Here is a 12,740-nt window from a genome sequence, read left to right on the forward strand (position 1 = left end):
ATGCGGTGCCTTAAAATAGTTAAATGTTAATAATTTTCACAAATCTTGTTCAAGATTTGTGAAATTTGGACAGATGATGCATAACAATAATAAAAATCTGTAATAAGCTCATCAGTTGACTATGTCTCATGAAAAACATTTTTCAGAGCATATAAATGTGAGAAAACTGAAAATGACATTGAAAAGACTGCCAAATTCCATGGCTTAAAATAGTTAAACGTTAATAATTTTCACAAATCTTGTCTAATTTTTGTGAAATTTGGATAGATGATGTATAACAACAAAACATATCTGTGATAAGCTCATCAGTTGACTGTGTCTCATTTAAAAGATTTTTTTGGACAATAAATTTGAGAAAATTGAAAATGACACTGAGAAGACTGCAAAATGCGGCGCCTTAAAATAGTTAAACGTTAATAATTTTCACAAAACTTTTTCAATATTTGTGAAAGTTGGAGAGATGATGCTTAACAATAACAAAAATGTGTGATAAGCTTAACAGTTGACAGTGTGTGATAGAATTGTAGTTGAATGACATTTTGTATGCGAAGAGTGAGAATTATCTACAATATTTTTTTTTCAATTTCACAACATCTAATTAGACTCACATTAAACATCAAATATTATGATTTGAGTTTGTTTGTGTAAGAGGTGACAAATTACCCACAATTGTCCTCTGGAAAAGAATATATACCCATTTAAGACATCTCCTTACTACCAATACCAGATGCAGATTCCTCCTTACAATCGGTTTCTGGAATAGGGTTTAGCACACCATTTGACAATGTCCTAAAGCTTGCCATATACCATCTATTGTACACATGGATGAGACATAGCATTGCTCTTGCTGTTGTCTTTTGCTGTCTGTTTTTTCTATAGGAATTAGCCCTGACCAGACAGGAAGAATCAGTTCACCAAAAAAGCCATCACGCTGTATGGAAAAGGTCACCTGGTAAAAGAACAATATGTTTGATAAAAGTGAAAATTAAATTCTAAAAATTGACAACTTTCCCACACTAAAATATTTGAACAATAATTTTGATAAACTTAACCTAAACAGTTGACTATGTCTAATAAAAAGGACATTTTCAGAACATATTAATTTGAGAAATACTGAAAATGACATTGAAAAGACTGCCAAATTCCATGGCTTGAAATAGTTAAACGTTAATAATTTTCACAAATCTTGTCCAATATTTGTGAAATTTGGACAGATGATACATAACAATAATAAAAATCTGTGATAAGCTCATCAGTTGACTGCGTCTCATGAAAAACATTTTTTAAAGCATATAAATGTCAGAAAACTGAAAATGACATTGAAAAGACTGCCAAATTCCATGGCTTGAAATAGTTAAACGTTAATAATTTTCACAAATCTTGTCTAAGATTTGTGAAATTTGGACAGATGATGCATAACAATAATAAAAATCTGTGATAAGCTCATCAGTTGACTGAGTCTCATGAAAAAGATTTTTGTTTGGACAATTAATTTGAGAAAACTGAAAATAACACTGAAATAACAAATTCCATCAGTTGACTGTATCTCATGAAAAAGATTTTTTTTTTGACAATAAATTTGAGAAAACTGAAAATAACAATGAAAAGACTGCCAAATTCCATGGTATAAAATAGTTAAACATTAATAATTTTCACAAATCTTGTCTAATAAATGAGAAAATTTGGATAGATAATGCAGAACAATAACAAAAATCTGTGATAAGCTCAACAGTTGACAGTGTGTAATAGAATTGTAGTTGTTTGACATTTTGTATGAGAAGAGTGAGAATTATCTAAAACATTTTTTTTTTCAATTTCACAACATCTAATTAGCCTCATATTAAACATCAAATATTATGATTTGAGTTTGTTTGTGTAAGAGGTGACAAATTACCCATAACTGTCCTCTGGAAAAGAATATATACCCATTTAAGACATCTCCTTACTACCAATACCAGATGCAGATTCCTCCTTACAATCGATTTCTGGAATCGGGTTAAGCACACCATTTGACAATGTCCTAAAGCTTGCCATATACCATCTATTGTACACATGGATGAGACATAGCATTGCTCTTTCTGTTGTCTTTTGCTGCCTGTTCTTTCTATAGGAATTAGCCATGACCAGACAGGAAGAATCAGTTCACCAAAAAAGCCACCATGCTGTATGGAAAAGGTCACCTGGAAAAAGAACAATATGTTTGAAAAATGTGAAAATTAAATTCTAAAAATTGACAAATTTCCCACAGTAAAATAGTTAAATATTTATAATTTTGATAAAGTTAACCTTAACAGTTGACTGTGTCTAATAAAAAGGATATTTTCGGAATATATAAAATTTTAAAAAACTGAAAATGACATTGAAAAGACTGCCAAATTCCATGGTTTAAAATAGTTAAACATTAATAATTTTCATAAATTTTGTTCAATATTTGTAAAATTTGGATAGACGTTGCATAACAATTATAAAAATATGTGATAAGCTCATCAGTTGACTGTGGCTCATGAAAAAGTATTTTTAGAGCATATAAATGTGAGAAACTGAAAATGACATTGAAAAGACTGCCAAATTACATGCCATAAAATAGTTAAACCTTAATAATTTTCACAAATCTTGTCTAATATTTGTGAAATTTGGATAGATGATGCATAACAACAATAACAATCTGTGATAATCTCATCAGTTGACTGTATCTCATGAAAAAGATTTTTTTTTGGACAATAAATTTGAGAAAACTGAAATATATGTTGCATAACAACAATAGAAATCTGTGATAAGCTCATCAGTTGAATGTGTCTCATGACAACGTATTTTTAGAGCATATAAATGTGAGAAACTGAAAATGACATTGAAAAGACCGCCAAATTACATGCCATAAAATAGTTAAACATTAATCATTTTCACAAATCTTGTTCAATATTTGTGAAATTAGGATAGATGATGCATAACACCAATTAAAATCTGTGATAAGCTCATCAGTTGAATCTGTCTCAAGAAAAAGAATTTTCAGAGCATAAAAATGTGAAAAAACTGAAAATTACATTGAAAAGACTGCCAAATTCCATGGCTTAAAATAGTTAAACGTTAATCATTTTCCCAAATCTTGTCAAATATTTGTGAAATTTGGACAGATGTTGCATAAAAACAATAGAAATCTCTGATAAGCTTATCAGTTGACTGTGTCTTATGAAAAAGATTTTTTTTTGACAATAATGTTGAGAAAAGTGGCATAAAATAGTTAAACGTTAATAATTTTCACAAAACTTGTTCAATATTTGTGAAATTTGGAGAGATGATGCTTAACAATAACAAAAATCTGTGATAAGCTTAACAGTTGACAGTATGTGATAGAATTGTAGTTGTTTGACATTTTGTATGCAAAGAGTGAGAATTATCTACAATATTTTTTTTTTCAATTTCACATCTAATTAGACTCACATTAAACATCAAATATTATGATTTGAGTTTGTTTGTGTAAGAGGTGACAAATTACCCATAACTGTCCTCTGGAAAAGAATATATACCCATTTAAGACATCTCCTTACTACCAATACCAGATGCAGATTCCTCCTTACAATCGGTTTCTGGAATAGGGTTTAGCACACCATTTGACAATGTCCTAAAGCTTGCCATATGCCATCTATTGTACACATGGATGAGACATAGCATTGCTCTTGCTGTTGTCTTTTGCTGTCAGTTTTTTCTATTAGAATTAGCCCTGACCAGACAGGAAGAATCAGTTCACCAAAAAAGCCATCACGCTGTATGGAAAATGTCACCTGGAAAAACAACAATATGTTTGATAAAAGTGAAAATTAAATTCTAAAAATTGACAAATTTCCCACACTAAAATAGTTGAACAAAAATTTTGATAAACTTAACCTAAACAGTTGACTATGACTGATAAAAAGGATATTTTCAGAACATATAAATTTGAGAAATACTGAAAATGACATTGAAAAGACTGCCAAATGCAGTGCCTTAAAATAGTTAAATGTTAATAATTTTCACAAATCTTGTCCAATATTTGTGAAATTTGGACAGATGATGCATAACAATAATAAAAATCTGTGATAAGCTCATCAGTTGACTGTCTCATGAAAAACATTTTTTCAGAGCATATAAATGTGAGAAAACTGAAAATGACATTGAAAAGACTGCCAAATTCCATGATTTAAAATAGTGAAACATTAATAATTTTCATAAATTTTGTTCAATATTTGTAAAATTTGGATAGATGTTGCATAACAATAATAAAAATCTGTGATAAGCTCATCAGTTGACTGTCTCATGAAAAACATTTTTTCAGAGCATATAAATGTGAGAAAACTGAAAATGACATTGAAAAGACTGCCAAATTCCATGGTTTAAAATAGTTAAACATTAATAATTTTCATAAATTTTGTTCAATATTTGTAAAATTTGGATAGATGTTGCATAACAATAATAAAAATCTGTGATAAGCTCATCAGTTGACTGTCTCATGAAAAACATTTTTTCAGAGCATATAAATGTGAGAAAACTGAAAATGACATTGAAAAGACTGCCAAATTCCATGGCTTAAAATAGTTAAACATTAATGATTTTCACAAATCTTGTCTAATATTTGTGAAATTTGGATAGATGATGTATAACAACAATAAAAATCTGTGATAAGCTCATCAGTTGACTGCGACTCATGAAAAACATTTTTATGAGCAAATAAATGTGAGAAAACTGAAAATGACACTGAAAAGACTGCCAAATTCCATGGTATAAAATAGTTAAACATTAATATTTTTCACAAATCTTCTCTAATATTTGTGGAATTTGGAGTGATGATGCTAAACAATAATAAAAATTTGATAAGCTCATCAGTTTACTGTGTTGCATGAAAAAGATTTTTTTGGACAATAAAATTGAGAAAACTGAAAATGACATTGAAAAGACTGCGAAATGCGGTGCCTTAAAATAGCTAAATGTTAATAATTTTCACAAATCTTGTCCAATATTTGTGAAATTTGGACAGATGATGCATAACAATAATTAAAATCTGTGATAAGTTCATCAGTTGACTGTGTCTCATGAAAAACATTTTTCAGAGCATATAAATGTGAGAAAACTGAAAATGACACTGAAAAGACAGCCAAATTCCATGGCTTAAAATAGTTAAACGTTAATAATTTTCACAAATCTTGTCTAATATTTGTGAAATTTGAATAAATGATGCATAACAACAATAAAAATCTGTGATAAGCTCATCAGTTGACTGTGTCTCATGAAAAACATTTTTCAGAGCATAAATAAATGTTAGAAAACTGAAAATGACACTGAAAAGACTGCCAAATTCCATGGTATAAAATAGTTAAACATTAATATTTTTCACAAATCTTCTCCAATATTTGTGGAATTTGGAGTGATGATGCTTAACAATAATTAAAATCTGTGATAAGCTCATCAGTTGACTGTGTCTCATTAAAAATATTTTTTTTGGACAATAAAATTGAGAAAATTGAAAATGACATTGAAAAGACTGCCAAATTCCATGGCTTAAAATAGTTAAACGTCAATAATTTTCACAAATCTTGTCTAATATTTGTGAAATTTGGATAGATGATGCATAACAACAATAAAAATCTGTGATAAGCTCATCAGTTGACTGTGTCTTATGAAAAAGATATTTCTTGGACAATAATGTTGAGAAAACTGGCATAAAATAGTTAAACGTTAATAATTTTCACAAAACTTGTTCAATATTTGTGAAATTTGGAGAGATGATGCTTAACAATAACAAAAATCTGTGATAAGCTTAACAGTTGACAGTATGTGATAGAATTGTAGTTGTTTGACATTTTGTATGCGAAGAGTGAGCATTATCTACAATATTTTTTTTTTCAATTTCACATCTAATTAGACTCACATTAAACATCAAATATTATGATTTGAGTTTGTTTGTGTAAGAGGTGACAAATTACCCATAACTGTCCTCTGGAAAAGAATATATACCCATTTAAGACATCTCCTTACTACCAATACCAGATGCAGATTCCTCCTTACAATCGGTTTCTGGAATAGGGTTTAGCACACCATTTGACAATGTCCTAAAGCTTGCCATATGCCATCTATTGTACACATGGATGAGACATAGCATTGCTCTTACTGTTGTCTTTTGCTGTCAGTTTTTTCTATTAGAATTAGCCCTGACAAGACAGGAAGAATCAGTTCACCAAAAAAGCCATCACGCTGTATGGAAAAGGTCACCTGGAAAAACAACAATATGTTTGATAAAAGTGAAAATTAAATTCTAAAAATTGACAAATTTCCCACACTAAAATAGTTGAACAATAATTTTGATAAACTTAACCTAAACAGTTGACTATGTCTGATAAAAAGGATATTTTCAGAACATATAAATTTGAGAAATACTGAAAATGACATTGAAAAGACTGCCAAATGCGGTGCCTTAAAATAGTTAAATGTTAATAATTTTCACAAATCTTGTCCAATATTTGTGAAATTTGGACAGATGATGCATAACAATAATAAAAATCTGTGATAAGCTCATCAGTTGACTATATCTCATGAAAAACATTTTTCAGAGCATATAAATGTGAGAAAATTGAAAATGACATTGAAAAGACTGCCAAATTCCATGGCATAAAATAGTTAAACGTTAATAATTTTCACAAATCTTGTCTAAAATTTCTGAAATTTGAATAGATGATGCATAACAATAATTAAAATCTGTGATAAGCTCATCAGTTTACTGTGTCTCATAAAAAACATTTTTGAGAGCATATAAATGTGAGAAAACTGAAAATGACATTGAAAAGGCTGCCAAATTCCATGGTATAAAATAGTTAAACATTAATATTTTTCACAAATCTTCTCCAATATTTGTGGAATTTGGAGTGATAAAAATCTGTGATAAGCTCATCAGTTTACTGTGTCGCATGAAAAAGTTTTTTTTGGACAATAAAATTGAGAAAACTGAAAATGACATTGAAAAGACTGCCAAATGCGGTGCCTTAAAATAGTTAAATGTTAATAATTTTCACAAATCTTGTCCAAAATTTGTGAAATTTAGACAGATGATGCATAACAATAATAAAAATCTGTGATCAGCTCATCAGTTGACTGTGTCTCATGAAAAACATTTTTCAGAGCATATAAATGTGAGAAAACTGAAAATGACATTGAAAAGACTGCCAAATTCCATGACTTAAAATAGTTAAACGTCAATAATTTTCACAAATCTTGTCTAATATTTGTGAAATTTGGATAGATGATGCATAACAACAATAAAAATTTGTGATAAGCTCATCAGTTGACTGTGTCTCATTAAAAATATTTTTTTTGGACAATAAAATTGAGAAAACTGAAAATGACACTGAAAAGACTGTAAAATGCGGTGTCTTAAAATAGTTAAACGTTAATAATTTTCACAAATCTTGTCCAATAAATGAGAAAATTTGGATAGATAATGCAGAACAATAACAAAAATCTGTGATAAGCTTAACAGTTGACAGTGTGTAATAGAATTGTAGTTGTTTGACATTTTGTATGGAAAGAGTGAGAATTATCTAAAACATTTTTTTTTTCAATTTCACAACATCTAATTAGACTCACATTAAACATCAAATATTATGATTTGAGTTTATTTGTGTAAGAGGTGACAAATTACCCATAACTGTCCTCTGGAAAAGAATATATAACCATTTAAGACATCTCCTTACTACCAATACCAGATGCAGATTCCTCCTTACAATCGGTTTCTGGAATAGGGTTTAGCACACCATTTGACAATGTCCTAAAGCTTGCCATATGCCATCTATTGTACACATGGATGAGACATAGCATTGCTCTTGCTGTTGTTTTTTGCTGTCTGTTTTTTCTATAAGAATTAGCCCTGACAAGACAGGAAGAATCAGTTCACCAAAAAAGCCATCACGCTGTATGGAAAAGGTCACCTGGAAAAACAACAATATGTTTGATAAAAGTGAAAATTAAATTCTAAAAATTGACAAATTTCCCACACTAAAATGGTTGAACAATAATTTTGATAAACTAAACCTAAACAGTTGACTATGTCTAATAAAAAGGATATTTTCAGAACATGTAAATTTGAGAAATACTGAAAATGACATTGAAAAGACTGCCAAATGCGGTGCCTTAAAATAGTTAAATGTTAATAATTTTCACAAATCTTGTCCAATATTTGTGAAATTTGGATAAATGACTCATAACAACAATAAAAATCTGTGATAAGCTCATCAATTAAATGTGTTTAATGAAAAATAATTTTCAGAGCATATAAATGTGAGAAAACTGAAAATAACAATGAAAAGACTGCCAAATTCCATGGTATAAAATAGTTAAACGTTAATAATTTTCACAAATCTTGTCCAAGAAATGAGCAAATTTGAATAGATAATGCATAACAATAACAAAAATCTGTGATAAGCTTAACAGTTGACAGTGTGTAATAGAATTGTAGTTGTTTGACATTTTGTATGGAAAGAGTGAGAATTATCTAAAACATTTTTTTTTTTCAATTTCACAACATCTAATTAGCCTCACATTAAACATCAAATATTATGATTTAAGTTTGTTTGTGTAAGAGGTGACAAATTACCCATAACTGTCCTCTGGAAAAGAATATATACCCATTTAAGACATCTCCTTACTACCAATACCAGATGCAGATTCCTCCTTACAATCGGTTTCTGGAATCGGGTTAAGCACACCATTTGACAATGTCCTAAACTTGCCATATACCATCTATTGTACACATGGATGAGACATAGTACTGCTCTTGCTGTTGTCTTTTGCTGCCTGTTCTTTCTATAGGAATTAGCCATGACCAGACAGGAAGAATCAGTTCACCAAAAAAGCCACCATGCTGTATGGAAAAGGTCACCTAGAAAAAGAACAATATGTTTGAAAAATGTGAAAATTAAATTCTAAAAATTGACAAATTTCCAACAGTAAAATAGTTAAACATTTATAATTTTGATAAAGTTAACCTTAACAGTTGACTGTCTAATAAAAAGGATATTTTTGGAATATATAAAATTGAGAAAAATGAAAATAACATTGAAAAGACTGCCAAATTCCATGGTTTAAAATAGTTAAACATTAATAATTTTCATAAATTTTGTTCAATATTTGTAAAATTTGGATAGACGTTGCATAACAATTATAAAAATATGTGATAAGCTCATCAGTTGACTGTGGCTCATGAAAAAGTATTTTTAGAGCATATAAATGTGAGAAACTGAAAATGACATTGAAAAGACTGCCAAATTACATGCCATAAAATAGTTAAACCTTAATAATTTTCACAAATCTTGTCTAATATTTGTGAAATTTGGATAGATGATGCATAACAACAATAACAATCTGTGATAATCTCATCAGTTGACTGTATCTCATGAAAAAGATTTTTTTTTGGACAATAAATTTGAGAAAACTGAAATATATGTTGCATAACAACAATAGAAATCTGTGATAAGCTCATCAGTTGAATGTGTCTCATGACAACGTATTTTTAGAGCATATAAATGTGAGAAACTGAAAATGACATTGAAAAGACCGCCAAATTACATGCCATAAAATAGTTAAACATTAATCATTTTCACAAATCTTGTTCAATATTTGTGAAATTAGGATAGATGATGCATAACACCAATTAAAATCTGTGATAAGCTCATCAGTTGAATCTGTCTCAAGAAAAAGAATTTTCAGAGCATAAAAATGTGAAAAAACTGAAAATTACATTGAAAAGACTGCCAAATTCCATGGCTTAAAATAGTTAAACGTTAATCATTTTCCCAAATCTTGTCAAATATTTGTGAAATTTGGACAGATGTTGCATAAAAACAATAGAAATCTCTGATAAGCTTATCAGTTGACTGTGTCTTATGAAAAAGATTTTTTTTTGACAATAATGTTGAGAAAAGTGGCATAAAATAGTTAAACGTTAATAATTTTCACAAAACTTGTTCAATATTTGTGAAATTTGGAGAGATGATGCTTAACAATAACAAAAATCTGTGATAAGCTTAACAGTTGACAGTATGTGATAGAATTGTAGTTGTTTGACATTTTGTATGCAAAGAGTGAGAATTATCTACAATATTTTTTTTTTCAATTTCACATCTAATTAGACTCACATTAAACATCAAATATTATGATTTGAGTTTGTTTGTGTAAGAGGTGACAAATTACCCATAACTGTCCTCTGGAAAAGAATATATACCCATTTAAGACATCTCCTTACTACCAATACCAGATGCAGATTCCTCCTTACAATCGGTTTCTGGAATAGGGTTTAGCACACCATTTGACAATGTCCTAAAGCTTGCCATATGCCATCTATTGTACACATGGATGAGACATAGCATTGCTCTTGCTGTTGTCTTTTGCTGTCAGTTTTTTCTATTAGAATTAGCCCTGACCAGACAGGAAGAATCAGTTCACCAAAAAAGCCATCACGCTGTATGGAAAATGTCACCTGGAAAAACAACAATATGTTTGATAAAAGTGAAAATTAAATTCTAAAAATTGACAAATTTCCCACACTAAAATAGTTGAACAAAAATTTTGATAAACTTAACCTAAACAGTTGACTATGACTGATAAAAAGGATATTTTCAGAACATATAAATTTGAGAAATACTGAAAATGACATTGAAAAGACTGCCAAATGCAGTGCCTTAAAATAGTTAAATGTTAATAATTTTCACAAATCTTGTCCAATATTTGTGAAATTTGGACAGATGATGCATAACAATAATAAAAATCTGTGATAAGCTCATCAGTTGACTGTCTCATGAAAAACATTTTTTCAGAGCATATAAATGTGAGAAAACTGAAAATGACATTGAAAAGACTGCCAAATTCCATGATTTAAAATAGTGAAACATTAATAATTTTCATAAATTTTGTTCAATATTTGTAAAATTTGGATAGATGTTGCATAACAATAATAAAAATCTGTGATAAGCTCATCAGTTGACTGTCTCATGAAAAACATTTTTTCAGAGCATATAAATGTGAGAAAACTGAAAATGACATTGAAAAGACTGCCAAATTCCATGGTTTAAAATAGTTAAACATTAATAATTTTCATAAATTTTGTTCAATATTTGTAAAATTTGGATAGATGTTGCATAACAATAATAAAAATCTGTGATAAGCTCATCAGTTGACTGTCTCATGAAAAACATTTTTTCAGAGCATATAAATGTGAGAAAACTGAAAATGACATTGAAAAGACTGCCAAATTCCATGGCTTAAAATAGTTAAACATTAATGATTTTCACAAATCTTGTCTAATATTTGTGAAATTTGGATAGATGATGTATAACAACAATAAAAATCTGTGATAAGCTCATCAGTTGACTGCGACTCATGAAAAACATTTTTATGAGCAAATAAATGTGAGAAAACTGAAAATGACACTGAAAAGACTGCCAAATTCCATGGTATAAAATAGTTAAACATTAATATTTTTCACAAATCTTCTCTAATATTTGTGGAATTTGGAGTGATGATGCTAAACAATAATAAAAATTTGATAAGCTCATCAGTTTACTGTGTTGCATGAAAAAGATTTTTTTGGACAATAAAATTGAGAAAACTGAAAATGACATTGAAAAGACTGCGAAATGCGGTGCCTTAAAATAGCTAAATGTTAATAATTTTCACAAATCTTGTCCAATATTTGTGAAATTTGGACAGATGATGCATAACAATAATTAAAATCTGTGATAAGTTCATCAGTTGACTGTGTCTCATGAAAAACATTTTTCAGAGCATATAAATGTGAGAAAACTGAAAATGACACTGAAAAGACAGCCAAATTCCATGGCTTAAAATAGTTAAACGTTAATAATTTTCACAAATCTTGTCTAATATTTGTGAAATTTGAATAAATGATGCATAACAACAATAAAAATCTGTGATAAGCTCATCAGTTGACTGTGTCTCATGAAAAACATTTTTCAGAGCATAAATAAATGTTAGAAAACTGAAAATGACACTGAAAAGACTGCCAAATTCCATGGTATAAAATAGTTAAACATTAATATTTTTCACAAATCTTCTCCAATATTTGTGGAATTTGGAGTGATGATGCTTAACAATAATTAAAATCTGTGATAAGCTCATCAGTTGACTGTGTCTCATTAAAAATATTTTTTTTGGACAATAAAATTGAGAAAATTGAAAATGACATTGAAAAGACTGCCAAATTCCATGGCTTAAAATAGTTAAACGTCAATAATTTTCACAAATCTTGTCTAATATTTGTGAAATTTGGATAGATGATGCATAACAACAATAAAAATCTGTGATAAGCTCATCAGTTGACTGTGTCTTATGAAAAAGATATTTCTTGGACAATAATGTTGAGAAAACTGGCATAAAATAGTTAAACGTTAATAATTTTCACAAAACTTGTTCAATATTTGTGAAATTTGGAGAGATGATGCTTAACAATAACAAAAATCTGTGATAAGCTTAACAGTTGACAGTATGTGATAGAATTGTAGTTGTTTGACATTTTGTATGCGAAGAGTGAGCATTATCTACAATATTTTTTTTTTCAATTTCACATCTAATTAGACTCACATTAAACATCAAATATTATGATTTGAGTTTGTTTGTGTAAGAGGTGACAAATTACCCATAACTGTCCTCTGGAAAAGAATATATACCCATTTAAGACATCTCCTTACTACCAATACCAGATGCAG

General features: G+C 29.1%; 1 long non-coding RNA gene across 3 annotated transcripts in view; it reads right to left on the reverse strand.

Moving 5' to 3' along the window:
* Positions 1-8: 8 nt before the first annotated feature.
* The window catches only part of LOC147763068 (uncharacterized), a 30,765-nt gene continuing 18,033 nt past the window's right edge, over positions 9-12,740 (reverse strand). For 2 of the 3 annotated variants that reach the window (XR_015333456.1, XR_015333458.1), the window contains 2 exons: positions 8,646-8,899; positions 9-7,949 (listed from right to left, as the gene is read on the reverse strand). This is a non-coding gene — a long non-coding RNA (uncharacterized LOC147763068). The remainder of the gene's footprint in view (positions 7,950-8,645; positions 8,900-12,740) is intronic. The other variant, XR_015333457.1, reaches the window with a different exon arrangement.

Source organism: Lingula anatina, chromosome 3 (genome assembly GCF_051362555.1).
Source record: "Lingula anatina isolate TDL-2025a chromosome 3, LinAna3.0, whole genome shotgun sequence".
Lineage (NCBI taxonomy): Eukaryota > Metazoa > Brachiopoda > Lingulata > Lingulida > Lingulidae > Lingula > Lingula anatina.